Below are 20963 nucleotides of genomic sequence, written 5' to 3'. Positions count from 1 at the left end.
TCCTCCTGAATGATATTGTTATGAATAATAGGGATTCGTCTTCAAATTGCGTGTGATCTCTAATTCAGGGCATAAAACCAAATACTACTCAATATATCAATATATCCATGCCATATCAATATCATAATTTTGTATCATATAACTTCATATCAAATCATATAAATGTAACCAACACGAATGTAATCTATATATTTATTAACATTGTGGCGCATTAATAGGATATATCATTCATCAATGCCAGTCATATATCAACCATTAATATTATCAATCAACGTTATCCAACCATAATATGTCGGAAACCATCTATTGGTGAATTCGTGTATGGCACCAGGGTCAGATCTCGCTTTCGATCAACTGTTGGTGCTACTGGTGGGGCCTCGTCCACTGTTCCTGGGGTCAATATTCAGTGACAATGGAAAATTTTATTGCCGCATATTAGTGTATGTTAAAATGAGGTTCGATATGTTCAACTCTTCTTCCAACACCAGAGATGACTATCGACTATCTTGGGCCTTGCTGCTAGACATTATTCTTGGACTTCTTAGAGTTGTTTGAGAACTTATCTGAAGTATAACGATCCATAACCTGCCCATGATGCTAATGTTGTTGTTGCCACCAACCAACTTAACCATGTCACAAGAATGAGTGAATCGTCCATTCTTATTTCAGGCTGAAGTAGAGCTAGGTCAACCAAGGCTAGCTGCAAAACTGTGTTAACCTTGCTGATGAAGAGAGGCTCGATTTTTTTCTGCATCATTGTTCTCCACATTAAAGAAATCGCTCCAATATTTCCATTCCCAACCCATAGAATCAACTCTTTTATAGATCACACCTCCCATAAGTGCACAATCTCTTCCCACAAGCAAAGCAACAAGAGAAGGAGATAGAAGATAACTCTTAATCATTGACAACGCAACAGAGATAATCAAAACCTTATGAGCAAGAGGATCAAGATATGATCCTAACACATTGTTTATCTTCAATTTTTGAGCCACATAAACATCAAGCCAATCACTATCTCCAACGAATAACAATCCCAGAAAAGCTGGAAAATACAATTCATTAGAATCATTCATCCAAGCAATGGACTAGCCACCATTCGAGATATGGAGATGGCATTGGGAAAATTCACAAAACCCTGGCTGCATCTGAAGCTGAAAGCTCCAATCTAGGGGAACTATTGAAGGACGCTGACACTAACTGAACTCCATGAACTGGTTGAGCATCGGAGAACTACCACCTTCCCACGTGGATGAGCACCTTGGCTCCATTTGGAAAATGTTTCTTTATAAATGCGTTTATCCTCTATTGACAGGACTTCTTCCTCCGTTCCCCTTCCCTCTCATTCTCCTTGAACACAAATTTCCCTGCGAGAGAGAGGAGTGACCAACTGGGACAGCTGCCAAGTGGGTGATCACAAAAACAGAGGACTAGAAACCCACTTGTTAAAGGGTGAATACAATATGTTCTGCATGGAGGTAGACTTTGAAATGCAGGAATTAGGGTTTAAGGGTGAGAATAAAAAAGGAGTAGGGAAGTGGGACCAGATGGGGAGAGGTCGAAAGAAAAGGGAGACAAATTGGCAAGATGATGTGAGAAAGAAGGAGATGATGGATTTGAGGGGTTTCAATACCAGGACTACTGGGAACTAGTCTTTCACCATACTCTGTTGCCGGTCCTTGTTACTACCATTACTGTGTTTGGGGGGTTTTATAATTTTCTCTGTCCATGGTAGAAACTCGTCCTTATGATATTGGTCATCTGTGCGTTGCGTCGTTATTGTTTTCCTCAATTTTCATGATCTCTTTGACCTATTATTTGTTTCATGGCATCTTTAAACATATATCAACATTATCTGGCATTCGATTCCAAAGTCTCTTCAACCACCCATGGAGAAAGAAGTTTGGTTCTTGTTGACCCTCAACATCTGCATTATCATTCCCATCTCGAAAAATATTTAACTTTCTTGATGAAAACATTTTGCAGGAACCTTCACTATTCTTTGGATCTAAATTTCTTTAACCCACTCTTTGAAGACATTTTAGGGGCTACTCTCCCTTTGAGATTTTGCTGCTCTATCTTAGGAATTTATAAGATTCTTCTTTGTTTTCATGAGAAACTCCCCCTGAGGCCATGATGATTTCATTTTGTCATTGAAGTTATAGGCTACTCCTTTTCCTTCCTCATCCATATTTCAGTGTACTACTTTCTGTCATCTTCATTTCCTTTTTGCTCATTGTTTGGTTGTTTCTGCGTTACTTCTTACTTCTGTTTGGAGCTTGTTGGCGAGAAAAGTTTTCCTAAGGTCATTTCCTTTTTGCTCATTGTTTGGTTGTTTCTGGGTTACTTCTTACTTCTGTTTGGAGCTTGTTGGCGGGAAAAGTTTCCCTAAGGTAAGGGTTGACAACCTCAACAGATCGAAGGTAGACTCTCAACAAGAAGCATACATTCAAGAAAAGAAACTATAAAAACAACTAAAGTTGGGTTAGAGAGAAGTACCTGTAGATCCTACGTTTGATGTCGACCCCGTAGGGTCCAAACCCTCTGCTTCCTCCAAAGTGATTAGACCTGCAACACAATTCAGAGAAGCATATACATAGCAAGTAGTTCAAAGTGCGTGCATAATAAACATGTTAGATAATCAAGCATAAACATATAAATCATGATATATTAGACATGAATCATAAAAAACATGAGATCATAACATTTTAGGAACAAGACAGAGCTTCTTTATTGATATCAACAAATAGGAGTGGAAAAATACAAAATGATTTGACCACAACACTGACGAGACCTTCCTCTGGATCCGTCCAACACAAGCCTCAAAGATCACCTCTCAAGCATGTACAAGGGATGTCATATAATGGAAGATGAACATCTCTGCAAGGAAACAAGGGTTTCCTATGACTGGGAGTGAAGAAGGCACATGGAAAATCAGAGTTCATCTGGGAACAAAGGGACTATAATGTCGATATCCTATCTCCTTCTACGATTTAGGCCTTCCCATGAGGTGTAGAAATACCACCAGAAATTAGTTGATTCAGTTGGGCTATGGGCTCTTTCGGTGAAACCCGTAAACCCCGTGTAAGAAATAGGAAATATTTAATTTTTTTCATATTTTAAATTATGTACGCGGGTTTGGTATTATGGTAGCCGCGTGTACACACACTTTTATAAGGGTAGAGTCACGTATAGAATTGAAAATATTGTTTTTAAATAAGTGATAGTCTGAATGGGAAAGGGCTGCCCAATGTCATATCAAAGCATCATAACTACATGAGTGGTGAATGATGCTATAACAGATGCCCCCTAAAATATATGAGGTCAGAAGGGGTACATGATGGACGAAGTATTAAGTACAAAGAGAGATTGTTTGAGAACCTGAGATGAAATCACCAGATTCCAGCCCACTGAATATGTGTAGAAGGAATCAGAAAGAAGAATCATGTCTAAGGCTGGCATACCCATGCTTAGAAATGGTAAAGCATGTCCATTAATCAAGTACAACGCAGATCCATCATGTATACATAAGTGTACAAAGAAGACTATAGAATACATAGTAGATCGCTCGATCATAGTCACACAAGAACACAACGGAACTATGTCTCAATATCACATATAGAAAAATTGATCAATGATGCTCGAAGAATGTATGATCATTGATGCTGCATAATTGATCCTCATAATAGTACCATGTCATATAGGTGGAATAGTGGTACTGCATAAAACTCGGGTGTCAACATATAGAATGCTGTTGAGATGAACTACAACATATAAGGGTGGTTGGTAGCATTGGCAGAAAACTGAAGGAACTGACAAGTAAACCAAGATGTTAACACAACCCGAGGTCTTCATCGACCACAGATAGTATATTTCTACACTATGGGAATAAATGAGATGAAGTCAACCATGTGAGAAATCATTTGATTACCGATCATTGATGTATACCATTAACAAACGCAAGACAACTCACCGATAATGATGATGAGAGTGAAGGTACCCAGTACAATCTAACAAGTGCGAATAAATGTGTTGAAGTCGAACACTTGAGAGAATCTATAAATCGAGAGACATTGATGTATTCTCACTGTCGATAGCAAAGGAGTCTTCTACTGATGACTGCAAACCCTATGGTACTGAAAAAATGACTCTAGATCTTGTTCCCAAAGCAATGAGTTGGAGTCGATGGAAAAATATCTACTGGAAGAAAGGAATTAAGGCATCCTACATCAACCAATGTGAGTGTTACCCGCAAGACAATAATTTGGAAGAACTCAGACAAAAAGAGACGAGTAATCATTCCGAAGTACGTTTCTGGTATACACAAGATGTGGCTAGCACATGACAAAAAACCTCTGAACCAACCAATGATGAAAGTTGACACAGAGGCGAGAAGTCCACCAATAGGGTCAAATGGAAACCAAGGTATTGCACGAATGCCAATGTGTGATAATGTAAGCTGACGTCGAACACAAGGGAAACCACTCAGTCAAAGACCCATGATACTAATCAATGCTGAGCACAAGGTCACCTATCAATGATGTAAATAGGGTCAGGGTGCGACTCTAGGCCTACTCTCAGAGCAATTTTTCAGAGTCGATAAGAGCAGACCTGCTAGCAAGAAGTCAATGGAGACCTTCTTAACCGACACAAGCCAATGACTAAATAATTGATGTGATACCGAAGATAACTTGACAGACCGGGTATGGCTGACTGAAATGAGTCAAGAGACACCACAAAATGGTCGACATAGGTTGACTTCCCTTGAATAAAAGCATGACTCATATGTGACTATATGGCAACATAAAATAACTTTGTATAAGTTTGCAATGCAAGAGGCATTAACAAACTCTCCATATCATTGGAAGAGATAACCAACTGGAGGAGGACTGACTCAATAACAAGGTTATGGCTCTCCTAAATTCGAACTAAGTCCCATTTGTTACATCATATTTTGTCATACCTCCTACACTTCCCTGTGTCATACCCCGGAGTGCCCAAAACTTGGCAATTATGCGGTGTATCCATCCTGATATGCAATCTAGATCCTCCTTGAAGAACTAATGAAGACTTTCCTTGAGCCTTCCCTGAGCAAATGAGCTCAAAATCCTAATTTCTTGGTCAATGCGACTGTGACAATGCCTACTCATGCTGATGGTAGGTTGCACCATACTAGCCTAGCGTTGCCAATGCGGTTTTTACCTGGATATTCATGTTGATCCCTAAAAGGCAAGTTTTCCCAAGAGGACAAGAAGCTTCATGATCTAGAAGCTTCTAGAATGATGAGCTGGATGTTGTTTGTTGTGGATGTGGTCGAATTCTCCCAATATTACCCTTTGATCTTATCCCTATGAGCTTCCTCCTTGAGATGAGGACCTTCCCCTATCTTTGGTGAGATCCTAACTCCCTCTCCCTGCCTATATATTCATCCTCTTCCATTCCCAAATGGTTGGTCTCTGATTATTTGCACCCTTATGCTGAGATAGTGCCTACATGCTATTCACTTTGGCTTGGAGAAGGAGTGCTTGGAGAGCTTGAGCTTGGACTTGGACATTCACTCAAGGAGGGCTACTAACATCAAGGCCTAGGTTGTATGCTTCCTCTTTTGTTTATTAATATATACAACTGCTGGTTCACTTTCCATAAATGCTTGTGTCAATACTTCATTTATCTTAATTCTCCTTGATCTATTAAGTGGATTACATTCGATTATGCTTGTTGCACTTTTATGCTTTGTTGTGTTTTTGGCCTCTTGTGTAGGTATTCAAATGCTGTGAACAATAAGGACTAAGCCTAAGGAGCAAACGATCAAAATCTTCAACAAATGAGTGCATTATAGCATTAGAACGAGGTAGGTCTCCTTCCTCTTCTTTCATTTCGATTGTAGTTTAGGAAAGTGTCTTGTAGATTGTCTCGTTTGTTGCTAGACCCACTCATTGGGCTAGAGGGATCGTTTCTATCCGTAGAGAGGATTTACCTAGACAACAAAATAACGACTCCACCAGGGAAACTATAACCTTTCCATACATTCCTTCAATCTGATTCTCTGATGAGTTTGACCAACCATCGATTTCTTGGTTTGTGTGCATCACTGTAGGTTTATACAATCACTGGTTTTTGCTTGACAATGCTGAGTCTAGTCTGATTTTTGAAATTTTCTTATCTTTTCCTTATTTTCCTCGCCCAACACATTTTCCAGTCTTACAAAAGTGCTGCCAGTGTCGATTTTGAATTTATAGTCACGCTGATCTCAAACGCTAGAAAAAATTAGGGTTTTTTCTTAGTTCTAGTGGATCTCAACCTTTGTGAGTGTTTTTTCCAGTGTGATCAAAATTTGTTTGCCTTGGTTGTTGTCCTTTAGTGGTTACAATTGTCTCTTGGCTTATGTTGATGTGTGATTGAAGCTAGATTTTCTTCTAGGGTTTCTAGGTCTAGGTCACCCTTCACTCATCACTTGGCTTGTCTCTGTGAGATTGATTGCCTCCATTTAAGAGTTTTACTGTGATCATGACATCATTTTCAAGTTGCTTTTGGTTCATATTTGCGAAGTTGTTTTCATTAGTATTGAATCATATTGGTGCTTTGAAAATTGCTTTTGCTCCATTATGAAATGCAGATCACAATTGTTTGCTTTGGTGAAACTAAAAGTGTATGCTTGTTTTGATTTCATTGTTTCGAAAAGAAAAGTGAAAGGATCTCTTCATTTAAGTATTTTTGAAACGATTTTTATTCAAAACCAAAAGTGAATGAAATTTTCATTTTAGTTGTTTTGAATTCCATTTTTCCTTTGCTTATGCATTAGTTTGCATTTTGAATCAAAGTGAAAGAAAAAGAACAAAAAATATTAGTGCATCTTAGTGAAAGGAAAATGAATTTTTTTTCTCATAAGATTGCATTTTGAAATTGGATTTGTTAGTGAAAGTGAAATAGTAGTTTTCATTTTTACATCTTGCATTTGAAAATTTAAGGAGATATGTTTTGATGCATTTTGCTCGATTGATGCATTTGTTTGGTTGTCTCTCTTCCTTCATTAGTTTAGCCTTCATCGAATGAAATTATTTCATTTTTCTCATTTAGTTTCATTATAGGAATTCAGGTGACATCATTGAGCCATAAAATTGAAACCTAAATCAAGATAAACTTAAAATTTACCTCAATTAATCTAAGGAGCATTTGTAACCTAACACAAATATCTACAGATCTAGGCTAGAGACGTGTTCCGACGTCTTTAAACATAACAACTCTTACTAACTTCCTGCATTGTATCCCGGGGGTGAAATCCCGTTCTAGTATGGAAGTATATCAAAGGTTCTCCAATAATTTTGGGTATATAGGAGGCACTTCAGTATGACAAGTATATGGGAATGCTCTCACTGAACGATTATGCATTAGATAGTGCTAACAAGGACTTGTGCTCCTCGTACTGTCAAGTATATATTGGGAGACCCCACTAGGTTGTTATCCTTTAGCCACAGGTAACCAATTCAGCAGCCTTGTAAACGTGATACACCAAACACAACATTTGGGGAGATCAAACGTCGTACGTTAAGTTCTTGGTTTCAGCTAAGATGTATATAATGGTTCACGGATAGTTGGTAAAACCTCTTGCCTAGCATAACCTTTTTTGATTTATTTGTTGTTTTGAGTTATAAAATTACCTGCCAATGATAATATGTCGAACCCATGCAGTTGCTTCTTGACCTCACATTGAGTAATTCCTTGTAAATTTTAATTTTAAAGCCCTCAATGAAATCATCTCTTCTCCTTCTTCTCTTGAGAGAAAGTCATCATGGCTGAACCATTGCGTTCACCTCACAGTTCCCCTTCATCATCTGATACTGAAGGGTCTCAAAGGAGTTCGTCCTGAACTTTCACAGTCACTTAAAGCTCAAGGATTTGAACTTGGAATTGTCCCAAGTATCTAACCCCTTACTTCTCGTCCCACACCCCGAGACTCATCGTCTTCTCAAGAGTCTTATCCAAAAACCCATGAGAATCCATAAAGGTTTGTTTTATACCCTTCAAATCCACTTTTTGATCTGTTTGTGATATCTCCTCAACATCCTTATAGTCCGTACGATCAACCTAGTGTTCCTTTGGAGTTATCTTCTCATCCATCTTGGATTCCTCCTTGCCAACTATTTCCACCTATGGCTTCAGAAGGTGAGATTCCAACCTCTGCTCAAGGTCCTTTGGAAGTCTCCAATACTCACACTCCTAGTGTTAATAATGATTTTGAATACGACTTTCCCCAAAAATGCTTTCTTTATGCAGGAAGAGTCCCATCTCAACCACCTCATGAAAACAGTGGGCCTATGCTTCCACATGGTTATGCGACCTTGGCTCAATTAGTTTCAGGAACTCCCAATGCTTCTTTGTTATACCAAAACCCAATTTGGTCATCAAATTCTATGCCTACTTCTGGTCCATTTATTCCTAACGTGACCTCTCATATCCTTGTGCAAACTGCCGTTACTTCAGTTCTGATTCAACTAGCTATTCCAACACAACCGTTACCTTCATTTCAACCTTCCATTCTGGTGCAACTGACAGTTTCGGTTTATACATCTATGAGTTCCTCAGTTCCCCCATCAAGTGGAAAAAATGTGGCACCACCTCATTCATAGCATGGGGGGCAAAATCCAAATATCCCTCTTGTCTCAAGTGGAACCCATGTGAGTGGATCACTGATTCGGATCTTGGGAGGAGGCCCCCAAGATCTAAAAGATTGAAATGGATCTTGGGAGGAGAGACCCCCAAGATCTGAAAGATTGAAATGGATCTTGGGAGGAGAGACCCCCAAGATCTGAAAACTTGAATTTCGAGAAGAAAAATAAGGAGAATGCCCAATAAACAAAACGACAAAGAAACTTTTTATTAAAACCCATTGATTTGGATTTAAACATGAATGCAACAAAATACAGAGGTAACCATAGAGACAGATATGCAGCGGAAATAATACTTCATTTCATGACTGTAAAATACTGAAATATGCTTGCAAACAGAAGTGGAAATAAACCAGCTAGGGCAATGGTAGCTTATCTCTGAGAAGAGATGTGGCGGCTACATGCCTCTAAACTGTAAGGGCTACATTGTGGCGGACAATCTGTCCTTTTACAAAATGTGACTTGTTACTTATAGTATTTCTTAGTTACAATACCACGGGTCAATTCCATGGGTGAATGAATACCATGGGTGGATTTCACAATACCACAGGCCAATTCCATGGGTGAATGAATACCATGGGTGGATGTCACAATACCATGGGCCATTACCATGGGTGAATGAATACCATGGGTGGATGTCACTTACAATACCATGGGTGGATGCATTTACAATACCATGGTAAATTCCATGAGTCGATGAATAATATGGGTGGATGAGTACCAAGGGTTGATGTCATTTTCCATTCGAATCATTCCTCCCTCCTTAAGAAGCAATGGTCCCCATTGCGTAAAGTTCCCTCCTGCGAAGCCTTTGTTGAATATGAAGAGCCACTGAAGATAAGGGTTTTATGTGGTTAACCCAAAACCCTAATAAACGAAGATCCAAGGATAGAGATACCCTGTAATGCTTGTGACCAACTGTGATGCTGACAGTGTGCGGCCTAGCAAATGGACTTCGATGACAAGGATTTTATGCGGTTGACCCATAACCATGATGTTGGTTGCTGATGAAGTAGCAGGTGCCTACATAGCCTGGGGTGGGAGGGCACGTCTCCAAATAACCCAAGCCGAATGTTGCTATGTTGAAACTGATGAATGTGAAGCAGGTGCCTACTAAAGTGGGGTGGGAGGGCACGTCTCCAATGGAAACCCACTCCGAATGCTGCTCCAAAGTTAAAATGGACATAACTCGGCCAATATAACTCAAAATATTTATTATAACCTGTTTTTAGAAGCAGAAGGATCATTTTGCATCTTCCCATGAGTTGGAAATCCCTATCTGGACACTCTCAGACCTCAGATTCGCGCTGCAACAGTTCCGCCGTCACAAAAATTCTGATAAAATAACTGATTTTAAATCAGCGATATCTCCCACATCCGAACTCCGATTCGACCCATTTTTTTTTTGAAATTGGGTGATTTTTTGAGAGGAATCCAGATATGGTATTTGTTTTCGTAAATTTTGTACCCAATGTTTCAGATCTGATCTGCAAAGTCGCCGCCAAAAAAAAAATTTCCTGCAAAAAAAATTGAGACTGAAATATGCATGAAACCCTCATTCCCATGGAATCGTAACCTGCTCTGATACCACTGATCCAGATTTTGGGAGGAGGCCCCCAAGATCTAAAATATTGAAATGGATCTTGGGGTAGAGAGACCCCCAAGATTTGAAAACTTGAAATGCCAGAAGAAAAAGAGGAGATTGCCCAAAAAGCAACACCACAAAGAATCTTTTTATTAAAACCGACTGATCTGGATTTAAACATGAATGCAATAAAATACAGAGGTAGCCATAGAGACAGATATGCAACGGAAATAATACTTCATTTCATGACTGTAAAATACTGAAATATGCTTGCAAACAGAAGTGGAAATAAACCAGCTAGGGCAATGGTAGCTTATCTCTGAGAAGAGATGTGGCGGCTACATGCCTCTAAACTGTAAGGGCTACATTATGGCGGACAATCTGTCCTTTTACAAAATGTGACTTGTTACTTATAGTATTTCTTAGTTACAATACCACGGGTCAATTCCATGGGTGAATGAATACCATGGGTGGATTTCACAATACCACAGGCCAATTCCATGGGTGAATGAATACCATGGGTGGATGTCACAATATCATGGGCGGATGTCACAATACCATGGGCCATTACCATGGGTGAATGAATACCATGGGTGGATGTCACTTACAATACCATGGGTGGATGCATTTACAATACCATGGGTAAATTCCATGGGTCGATGAATAATATGGGTGGATGAGTACCAAGGGTTGATGTCATTTTCCATTCGGATCAATCACAACCTCACATTATCTGAGTGAGTCAACTTGTTAGTGGTATTCCTAATCCCGCTGAATCATCTATTCCAGCTGGAGTAAGTAATGTCTAGTGTCAACGACCTTATTCGGCTGAGATACCTCTCCAACAATCTTATGTTCCATATGGTTCACAAGCACTTCAAAATCCACCTTATACTCCACAAGTAGGTCCTCATATGAAACGTGGTCAAAATCCCATTCCTAGTGCATATGGTCAAATCCCATTTGGAACTTATCGATACCAATAAGAAATTCCTCAAGGAACTGTTCAACAATAACCTTTATAGCAACAGGGGAAACCTTTGCAGTAGTATCAACAAACTTTGCAGTAGCAAACACAATTTGTCCAACAACTGAATCCACCCTTGTATCCACAAGGTCAACCATTGCAGTAGCAAGGTCAGCCCTTGTAGCAACATACCCAACCTTTATATCAACAAGGTCAAACCTTGTAGCCACAAGGCCAACCCCTGCAGCAGCAGGGCCACTAGTTATATCACCAAGGTTAGTAGTTGCAACAACCTTACAATCCATATGCCACACAAAATGTTTATCCACCTTATGGTTATCAACGGCCTCTGGCAGGTCACTATCAACCCTACCCTGGACAAAACCCACCTTTGTGGGGGCATAATCCACCTTATGGTCAGGGTATCGCTCATGGTCAAAATACTCCTCTTTGGGGGAAAAATCCTTACCAACAAGGTTGGAATCCACAAACGTTGCCTTATCAAAGGCCTTACATGCCTTTCAATTCGCAATTGCTGTGTCTAGTGACGTTGGAACTGCCTGATGTCTCAAGGCCTACTAATGATCTGATACTTCATTCGCCTTATTGGCCTCCAGTTCCCACTAAGATTCCTAGCGATTGCCAAAAATTTGAAGGAAAAGCTGAAGAAGACCCTCAGGGCCATGTGATGACTTATCACTTATGGTGTTCTTCCAATTCCTATGTTGACAATTCTGTTCATCTACGCCTCTTTCAACGAACCTTGATGGGTGTTGCCGCAAAATGGTACATCGAGTTACCTCGAGGTACCTATGTAGACTTCAATTCTTTGGCCATGGCCTTCCTCACACACTTCCAGCTACCGGTTCGTTATGAAACTGGTACCCACTTGCTCACATCTCTTAAACAAGATACTGTGACCGATATCGCCAACGTTGCCTCATCAAGTTTGAAATCCCTGATGAGTTGTTAACCAAATGGTTTACCAAATCATTCGTAAACAAAATCGCCGTAGACATAGAAATGGGAGGTTGTGTTACTGAAGATCAAGCCATTACCCATGGTCAGTATTTGGATTTGGTTTATTCCCAATTTGGCACGCTATATGAAATCTTGCCTGACACTCCAAGGCCATCTTCGGATCTAACATCTACGAAATCTTCGGATGTACCACCTGTCGATGGTATTATTGGATTAGTATCTCAAACATCCAATAAAGCTTCTTCAAAGCAATTTTTTTTTTCGAATACTAATTCCAATCCTCCTTCGTAAAACCCCTTGAATCTTGGTAAAACCTCTAAGGTTAATGCTGTTCAATCTACCACGATAGACAAAGCCTCAAAAGGTAAGAAAAAGGGTAAAGGTAAAAATCTGATACCCCAACACAACATACTCCTAAGCCGTCTGCTGATGATGCCTCCAAATGTAAGCCTAAATATCCTTGCCTCATTTGTGAGGAAGATCACTACACCAAGGATTGTCCCCGTCATGCAGAAGTCAATTGTTGGAAATACCGAGAGGGGGGTGAATCAATATTTCTTATTATTTTTGAAAATTCTTAAAAAAAATTCAGAGTATCATTTTAAAACCATAAAACATATCACATGAAGAGTAGTACATAAAGGATTTAGCTTTAACAAGCGTTGTATTATGTAGTGTACAATGTACATACAATACTTTCCAGGAGAACCTAGAAGGAGTAAAATACTCCCAAGTATTTTCCAGCAATTTGGAAGGAAGCAAAAAGGCTCCCTGAAGGTTGGGCTCCCATACTAGGGATAATGGCCCACGTACAATAGTTGTTCATTGCTACAACCACTGTCACCTCTGCTGCTCACTGTTGCCCATTGATGTTGCTGCTGTACACATATTGTTGCTACCACTACTGCTCACTAATGCTACTGCTGCACATATACTGCTGCTACCTCTGCTTCAACCCTACCTCTCCTTCTGCAACACCACTATTGTAACCTGCTACCTTTGCTTCAACCCTTCCTCTACTTCCCTTGCACCATTGTTGTCACCTGTACCTCAGCTTGAACCCTACCTCTCCTTTTATTTTTTGTTACCTCGACAACCACTCTCGCTTTTACTGCTGACACTACTACCCTCTAATACTACTATTACACAGATATTGTTGCTGCTACTACCTACATTCTCTGCTGCCACTTATGCACCTTCAATCTCACTATCTCTGCTTCACATACTTTTGCTTGTCACAACTTTCCAAAGTCATTATCATATATTTGTTAAGCAACAACATTACTGTTAGTCTTTCCTTTTCACTAGGAACTCATTGCTGCCTCAATACTTCACCAATAAATGCATCTAGGTCCCCCCTTTTTTTTATATAACAAAAATAAAATTTCAGATGTTTGCTTTAATCCCTTTACATGACATTCATATGTCCAATCCATTATCATCTAAAAACTGTAATTTGATCCTATTCAATTACATCAGTAGCCTCTTAAGAAAAATGACATTTAGAAAAGTGCATTCATCTTTCATCCAAAGATCAGTGCAAGTCTATCCTTGTAACAAAACTGAGATAGAAACTGTAATGGCTACAATTAGGTCCATGGCTCATTATTATATTTTCTAGCATGTCCATTCTGGATTACTGGAATAATCCAGCTTCCTTGTTTCAACCCAACTCTAGCTTTTGAGAGCCCATCTGCAATCTTGTTCTTGTAAATCTGTGCCGTCCTTGTTTGGTCTGAGAAACATTCAATGGGTGTCAAATAATGTTGCAGAGGTTTTATTTGTGTAACTGGGCCTTTTCGATAATAATTTTAAGGCTCTTCTTTAGCCACAGGAATATACCAAAAAATGGCAATTGGACAGCTCCAAATTTTCACAACCATTCGTTGTTATTCGTCTTCTTCCCCAGTCACATGACATTCTTTAGATTGAAATCAAATCATGCTTTGTTTTCTTCTTTGGTCCTTGCAGGGATAGATTGAGTTTGCAAGAGAAGATACCCAACATATCCCTTAAACAATACAATTTAATCATTGTCTCAAGGAAACCTCAGGTCTAAGAATCATCATAGAATTCGTTGCACAAAGATTTGTGTTAGATCCCTTCTATAGATCCATCTGCAGAGGAAGGCCAGTGAAACCTAAAAGAGATAATAAAAAAATAACCTAGAATAAAACCCTTATTCCCAAAAGAAAAAGAAGGTTCCATAGGAAATCGTGCCACAAATCTCAAAATCGTAAAGCCTTCCTTCTTCAGATCGACGTACCAAAATAACTCTCTACTTTGACCACTTAATGAATTTTATTTTCCTTTTTTTTGGCCATAGGTATCAAGCCCTAGTCTTCTCGTTGTTCTCGCTTTAGTTTTGGTAGCAAATGCGAGCTCACGTATTTTGCTTTGCGGGCTGGTGTTCTATTGCCTGAGTAAGATCCTTGCCTATCTTCGCTGGCTTAGAGGACTATGCACTGCCTCAAGAAGCTCAATCCACTGCTTTAGAACAATTCTATTAAGCTCTTGTTGCAATCTGCTGAGGTTTCCAACCCTGACTCAACCTCAAGAGGAAGTCTTGTTGCCTTAGATGGAATTGCCTTCAATTCATGCTACCTCACAAGTATCATTCTTTGTCACAGATGAAACTCTTAATTCCGCAAATTCTTAGATTTCGACTTCTATATCATAAGACAAAAAAAATCGATGCTCTTGATTGTTCATAGCTTAGTTTATATAGATTTTTTATGAGCTTCTAGAGGGGTCAACCAGAGGCTTAATTTTGGGACAAATGGGTTATGGGCCCACCATGTTGGATGCCTTGGACTAAACTTAGGATTATATTAATTAATATGGGTCCCAAATGTTACTTTTAAATTTTGGACCATATAAATAAATTTATCCCATTAATATATCCTCCATATAAATAATTCCTTTTTGAGATTTTAATTTGATCCCATGATTTTGGGCCAACCTACGTTGCTTCTTAAAATGCTGCCACATATTTATCCTTGAGAAAATTTTCAACAATCATCCAATTTTACCGCAACATCATCATTATCATCTCAACTACCCTTGGGGTTTAAGACCCTAAATTGGACCTTCAATTTTGACTGGGTGTTTCTCTTAAACCGCAAGGGACCATGAAACGCTTAGGATACCACAGAAAATATCTCGACGAGAAGAATTTGATGGTGAGGGTCTTTGAGATAAGCCATTGATTTGTTTATCCAAAAATGCCAATGAAAGATGAGTCTCTTCATCGTCCAAGGAACTCAAACCCTAGGGCTAGGGTTTCATTTCTGCAACCTCTCATTTACCTGATACATGCACCTACTCTTTATTTGACATCAATGACCTACTGCACACCTATGCAATCATCCTGCAACTACTCTCGCTTTGACATAAATGACAACCTGTTCAACAATCTCCCCCTTTGTCATTGATGCCAACACACCAAGCATACACGGTATGTTTCATCTTGCATCTCTCTCTCTCTCCCTGTACTACTACAAGTTTCTCTCCCCCTTTGACATCAATGGCAAAGGGTGACTAACACACGAAATGATATGGGTCCTTCTGACAACCTGCTCTCTGCATCATCTCTGCAAGCCCCCCTGATAATATGATTGTTCCTGTGGACCTGTAATCTTGAACTGTTCTTCTCCCGTTGAACCTATTATAAGTTTTACAAATCTATCTTGCTATTGTATCCATATTAATTGTCAGTCAATTGTAGACTTGTGCCACATACCTCTGCATAACTACCCCCATCAACTTGCTTTCTTGTTGCGTAGGATCCTGTGTTTATGTCCCTGTTAGTGTCAGTCTTTCCAGCCTTCCTCCAGTGATCAAATATGCTCTTACAAAGTGGTCTCAGAGTGTCAAGGTCAAATTTTGTCATTTCAAAGAGTCTTCAAGCAAAATTTGGTCACTAGGCATTAGGTCCAAGGTTTGCTTTCACTCCTTCTAAAGTTGTCCAAATGTCGGTCCATGTCATCATTCTGCTGAGTCTATCATCGTTCATAGGGTTGTCATTATCATGTCAGTGTCTAATGAGTCATTTTACACCTTGTTCATGCTTCAGTTGCGCCCAGGCAAGGTCATTTCCCTCTCCTAGGGTTTTGAAAGCTAATTTCTCTTGGATGGTCAAATAATTAGAAAAACTTGTATCCAGATGTTCATACACCTTCCCCTATCCTTCATGTACCTTATTAAATACTTCCCATCCCTGAGATCCCCCAAATTCCTCATTTTCGCGCAAACCCTAGTTTCTTGCTACAACTTGGCAATTTTCTATGTTGGGCCTGTGTTTTTCCCTTTTGGACCCCTTCCCCTCACTCAATATCAGATATTCCACTTTCCCCTGCTTCCTAACATCCCTCCCTACTCCCCAAAATTTCCCCAAGAATTTAGAAGCCCCTCATCCCCTTCATTTCGCTTCATTTCCACAAAATTCCTAGTTTCACACATCGGGATAAGTTTCATTCAAAAGATGTTTCAGAGCAATCAAAGATGAATTTTGGAAAACTGAGAGAGGTTTTTGTCCAAAACATGCCAAAGAAGAAAAACCTCCCTCACTTTTTACACAGGTGTCATGGTTTTAGAGAAATGTCAAAAATACCGTTGCCTCAGGAGAATCGAATGCACCTCTGAAGTGACCTTGGGAAAATCAAGTTTTCTCCTAGCTTGGTTGGCCAAATGACTTTATTGATGCATCAAATGATAACTAGACACAAATATCTTTCCAATGAGCTATCATGAGCTCAATTTGGAGTTGAGGAAGGCATCCAAAAGTTGACTGCAACAGCACTCTGCCTTGAGGCAGCCTCATTTGGCACATTTTGACCAGGCTTGGGCGATTTGATTTTTGACAAGGCAAATGAACTCCAAATTGAAAAATTCTGGTTGGGTTGGAAAGTATACTCAAAGACCTTTCCAACGAGCTATCCTGTGCCCGATTTCGACACCGGGAAGGCCTCCAAACGCCTCCTGCAAAATGCACTATGTTGCTGAGGGCGCGCTACGCGTCAGGAAGGGTGCGCTACGCGTCAGGGGCGCGCTACGCGTCAGGGAGCTTTTCTCAGTGTTATTTTGCATGTGCGCTACGTGTCAGAGGGGCGCTACGCGTTGGGCAAGGCGCGCTACGCGTTGGGAAAATTTGCCAGTTTTGCACCTTCAGCTCAGGAAAAGGCAACATTGACTAGTTTTGACTTTTTGGTGGGATTTTTCATCCTCTTTGATGTAATTGATGTAATTTCATGTTGACATGACACTTTTTTACCTATTCTAGAAGATTCATTCATAAAATGGCAAAAAATTAATGAATGAATTGGTTTCCTAGCTTATAGAGGCAAGTTGTTTTGATTGCCTAGATTGTAGTGCTCAGTTTAGAATTGGTTGAAACAGCTCCTAGGATGATGAGCTCGACCCCTAGAGGCAAGGAAATGTGTTAGCTTGCCTATATTATGTACTTTCTTAGTCATTTTCATGGTTGGACTCTTGAGGGATAAGCTTAGACTGTATTACTCTTTGTATCTCTGCAATTTTGGCAAAGGAAAGACCAAGGTTTTGCAGTACTATTTGGGATTCTTGTGGTGATTTGTGTTGATGGTGTGTTTCTCTCATGTACTTGTAAGATTGTTATGTGTATCATTTTCCTACTCTTCTCTTCTGCAAATTAAGTAAATGAAGTGTTAAGGTAGAATTCATGGTTTCTATGCTCTGCCTTTAAGTTTGCTTAATATCTATGTTTTCATCTGTTTAAGGAGAACTCCTGATGGTTTCTTGCTCTCCTTAGATCCTCACCAGTCATACCTATCCATTCACTTCCTTCAAAGGCATCAAGACAATCTCCTACCTTGCCCCAAAAAGACCTCTGCAAAAACTGTGTCTCATCCCCGCACCCAAATCAGTGTTCTTTATTGGTCATCTCAGCCCTTTGAAGACCTTTTGCCAAGATAGACCTAGAGAGAGCCCTCTCCTGTCCCCGTAGGGCTAGCTACGAGGCTAAGTGGTTTGATGTTGCCTTGGATTCTGCCTTCCTCAGCCTGAGGCAAATTCGAGCGCTAACAGTCCCCTCTGAACATTATCCTTCTACAAACTCCCCCTATCTATGTGCATCTATCAATCATGTGAGAGATCATGGGAATACCTACTTTCTCTACCAGACCCTGGTGGTCTTGTCTTCTTTCCTGGTGAAGGACCTACCTTCATGATTCTGGTGGGTCCATGTCAAACTGCTTCTTCAATCTCATGCAAAATGGCCAATGTTGTGACATAGGTAACAATTCAACATTCCTTCCTTCCTACATCTGCGGGGTCTGCTTCAATCCACTTTTACAATCTCATGAAAAATGGCCAAGATTATGGCACAAATAACACTCTACATTTGATCTCAATAATGGAGTAAAAGGGTTGTAGTTTCTGCTGTTATAGGTTTCTGGGATTCTATCTTGTCTTCTAGAAAATCTGCTCCAAGGTCTTTGATAAAAACCTTTGTCAATGCTCCTGCTATGTCCCCTGCAATCTCGAGCTCTATGTCCATAGTTTGAACATGTGTAACAATAACCATGAAATATATCCACATACCTGGGTGTATGGGGTGAAGATCTGCTGAAGCTGTCTCACCCCTGAAAATGTTTTTGTTGCTCTCCATACCTGAATGTTCTATCTTGAGTTGGTGTCATGAGTGCATCATCTTGATTTGAAGCATTGGTCTTCCAGCTCTCTTTGTTGATTGATTTGTATAGGACCTTGACTTTAGGCTTCTCTTCATTCTTGGGATAGGGCTTCTTTACAAAAGACTTCTTCTCTTCTTGTGATTGTTTTTTATTATTTGGATGAGGCTTCTCTTCATGCAGTTGTTCTTCATCATTCATATGCAAATTCTCTTCTTGTGGTTGTTCTTCATATTCTTTGACTTGTGGTTGCTCTTCATCATTGGAACGTGAGGTATCACCAATATATCCAAGACCTGTCTTGATTAACGAAGATGTCTGGCAATTGATAATGTTTTCCAACACCTGTGAACTTCTGAGTTTTTGTTTCAGTTTGTTTATTTCAGCTCTCAAGGCAATGATTTCCTGCTCATGGTTTATACAATCTTCTTCCTTCTGATTTATCTGACCTTTTAAGACATCCTCGATCCTTTTGGCTTCTTCAAGTTCCCTCTTCAAAGAGGTGATATGCTTTTCTTTATTTTTCTTGTTCCATTTGTTTGATTTTTCTTTTTCCTTTTCCTTGAGCTGGTTTGTCAAGGTTCTTTCCCTATCGTTTGCTTCTAGTAGTTTGCCTTTGGGATCCTCAACTTCCTTCTTAGCATCATCAAGTTCTGTATCCTTTCTGGACGATTGCATCTCATTGATTTGAGCTCTAAGCCAGATATTGTCAGCATAAGTAAAATGCTCACTGTCATCAATCTTCTTCTTTTCATCCTTCAGTTTTTCATGCTCATTGTGAAGTATATCATACATGTATTTGGACCTCTCCCAATCACGTGTTAGAATTCGAATCTTTTCTTTGAGTGTTTTGACACCTTCTTCAGAATCATCAGCCATCTTGTCAAAATGTATGCTATGGATTTGCCTTTGTTGAAAATGCAACAAGATGATGGAGCTTAGTGAAAAGAAGTCACCTTCACTAAGTGGGCCCGCAGGCTATTTTTGGCGCAAAGTCTATTTTTAGACTATGTCTATTTTTAGACATATGGATCATGGTCTATGAGTTGCAGGATGCTACTTATGGATGATTGGTCATGTTGGTAAAAATATATGGACTTCTATTTTTAGACATATGGGCGGAGTCTATTTTTAGACTGCCAGTTAAAAATACAACAGTCAAATATTATTAGCTCTTAATAATATTTGGACTATAAACATTATCTTATCCTCTTGCAGCACTTCAGTTCGAGCTACAGATGTGGCACATGCAACTACCAGAAGGAAATACGTTTTTCCTATGGGTTAGTTGAGCTATTGCATGATGGACTTCAGTTAGAACTCAAGTGATTGAGTTTGGTGGAGTTGATTGAGGAGTTGATGGAGTTGTGTTCAGTTTGACTTAGTTGAACTAGTTGTATTTAGTCTAACTGCCAAATACACTAGTGATGAGTGATGTGAATTAATTATTAATTAATTCACTAATTATTAACTCATAAATCAACTAAAGAATACATCAGTTAACTCAGTGCATGGACAATTCAGTGGAGACAAGTGTTAGAGGTGAGCGAAAGGGTGAGACTACTATCAGTTGTGACTATAGCTGTGCATGAGATTTGTACAATCATTGATGGAGATTGCCAATGAGGATTGCGCAGTACAAGCCAAGGGAATTTGAACTTGGATCTGATCTATTCTCAACTTGGATTGCGCAGTAGAGGCAGGCAAACAGTGGAGGAGATTCGAACCCGTGACTTGTTCAGATCTGAGCTAGTTTGTGTGTAGCAGGTGGAGACAGTACTGAGTACTTGTGAGGAGTATTGTAATATGTATTGTTACATGTTCTCTATCATTATAATATACAGATAGTTGGGGGTTTTCAGCTGTATGCTTTCCCCATTACATACTGTGTTGATATGTGTGATTGATGTTTCAATGTGCGCATGCGATTGTTTCTTAATTTCGCAAATTGATGATCAATGGTAGAGGAGGTTATGTATTATGCATGCATTCTGCAAATAGTGTATAATCAGGATAATCTCTGTGAATAAGTGTTATATTTTTCAAAATTTCTACAACCTTCAAGCTGTTAGGCTTCCATTGAAGGACCCACTCTA

General features: G+C 39.6%; 1 pseudogene; it reads right to left on the bottom strand.

The window, feature by feature from the left end:
* Window positions 1–559: 559 nt before the first annotated feature.
* LOC149233987 (cardiolipin synthase (CMP-forming) pseudogene) lies at window positions 560–18734 on the bottom strand (annotated as a pseudogene).
* Between the last annotated feature and the right edge of the window lie 2229 nt (window positions 18735–20963).

Source organism: Pinus tabuliformis, chromosome 8 (assembly GCF_031772625.1).
Source record: "Pinus tabuliformis cultivar Carrire ecotype Pingquan chromosome 8, CPIR1, whole genome shotgun sequence".
Classification (NCBI taxonomy): Eukaryota; Viridiplantae; Streptophyta; class Pinopsida; order Pinales; family Pinaceae; genus Pinus; species Pinus tabuliformis.
This window is presented reverse-complemented; position numbering and strand designations above follow the sequence as displayed.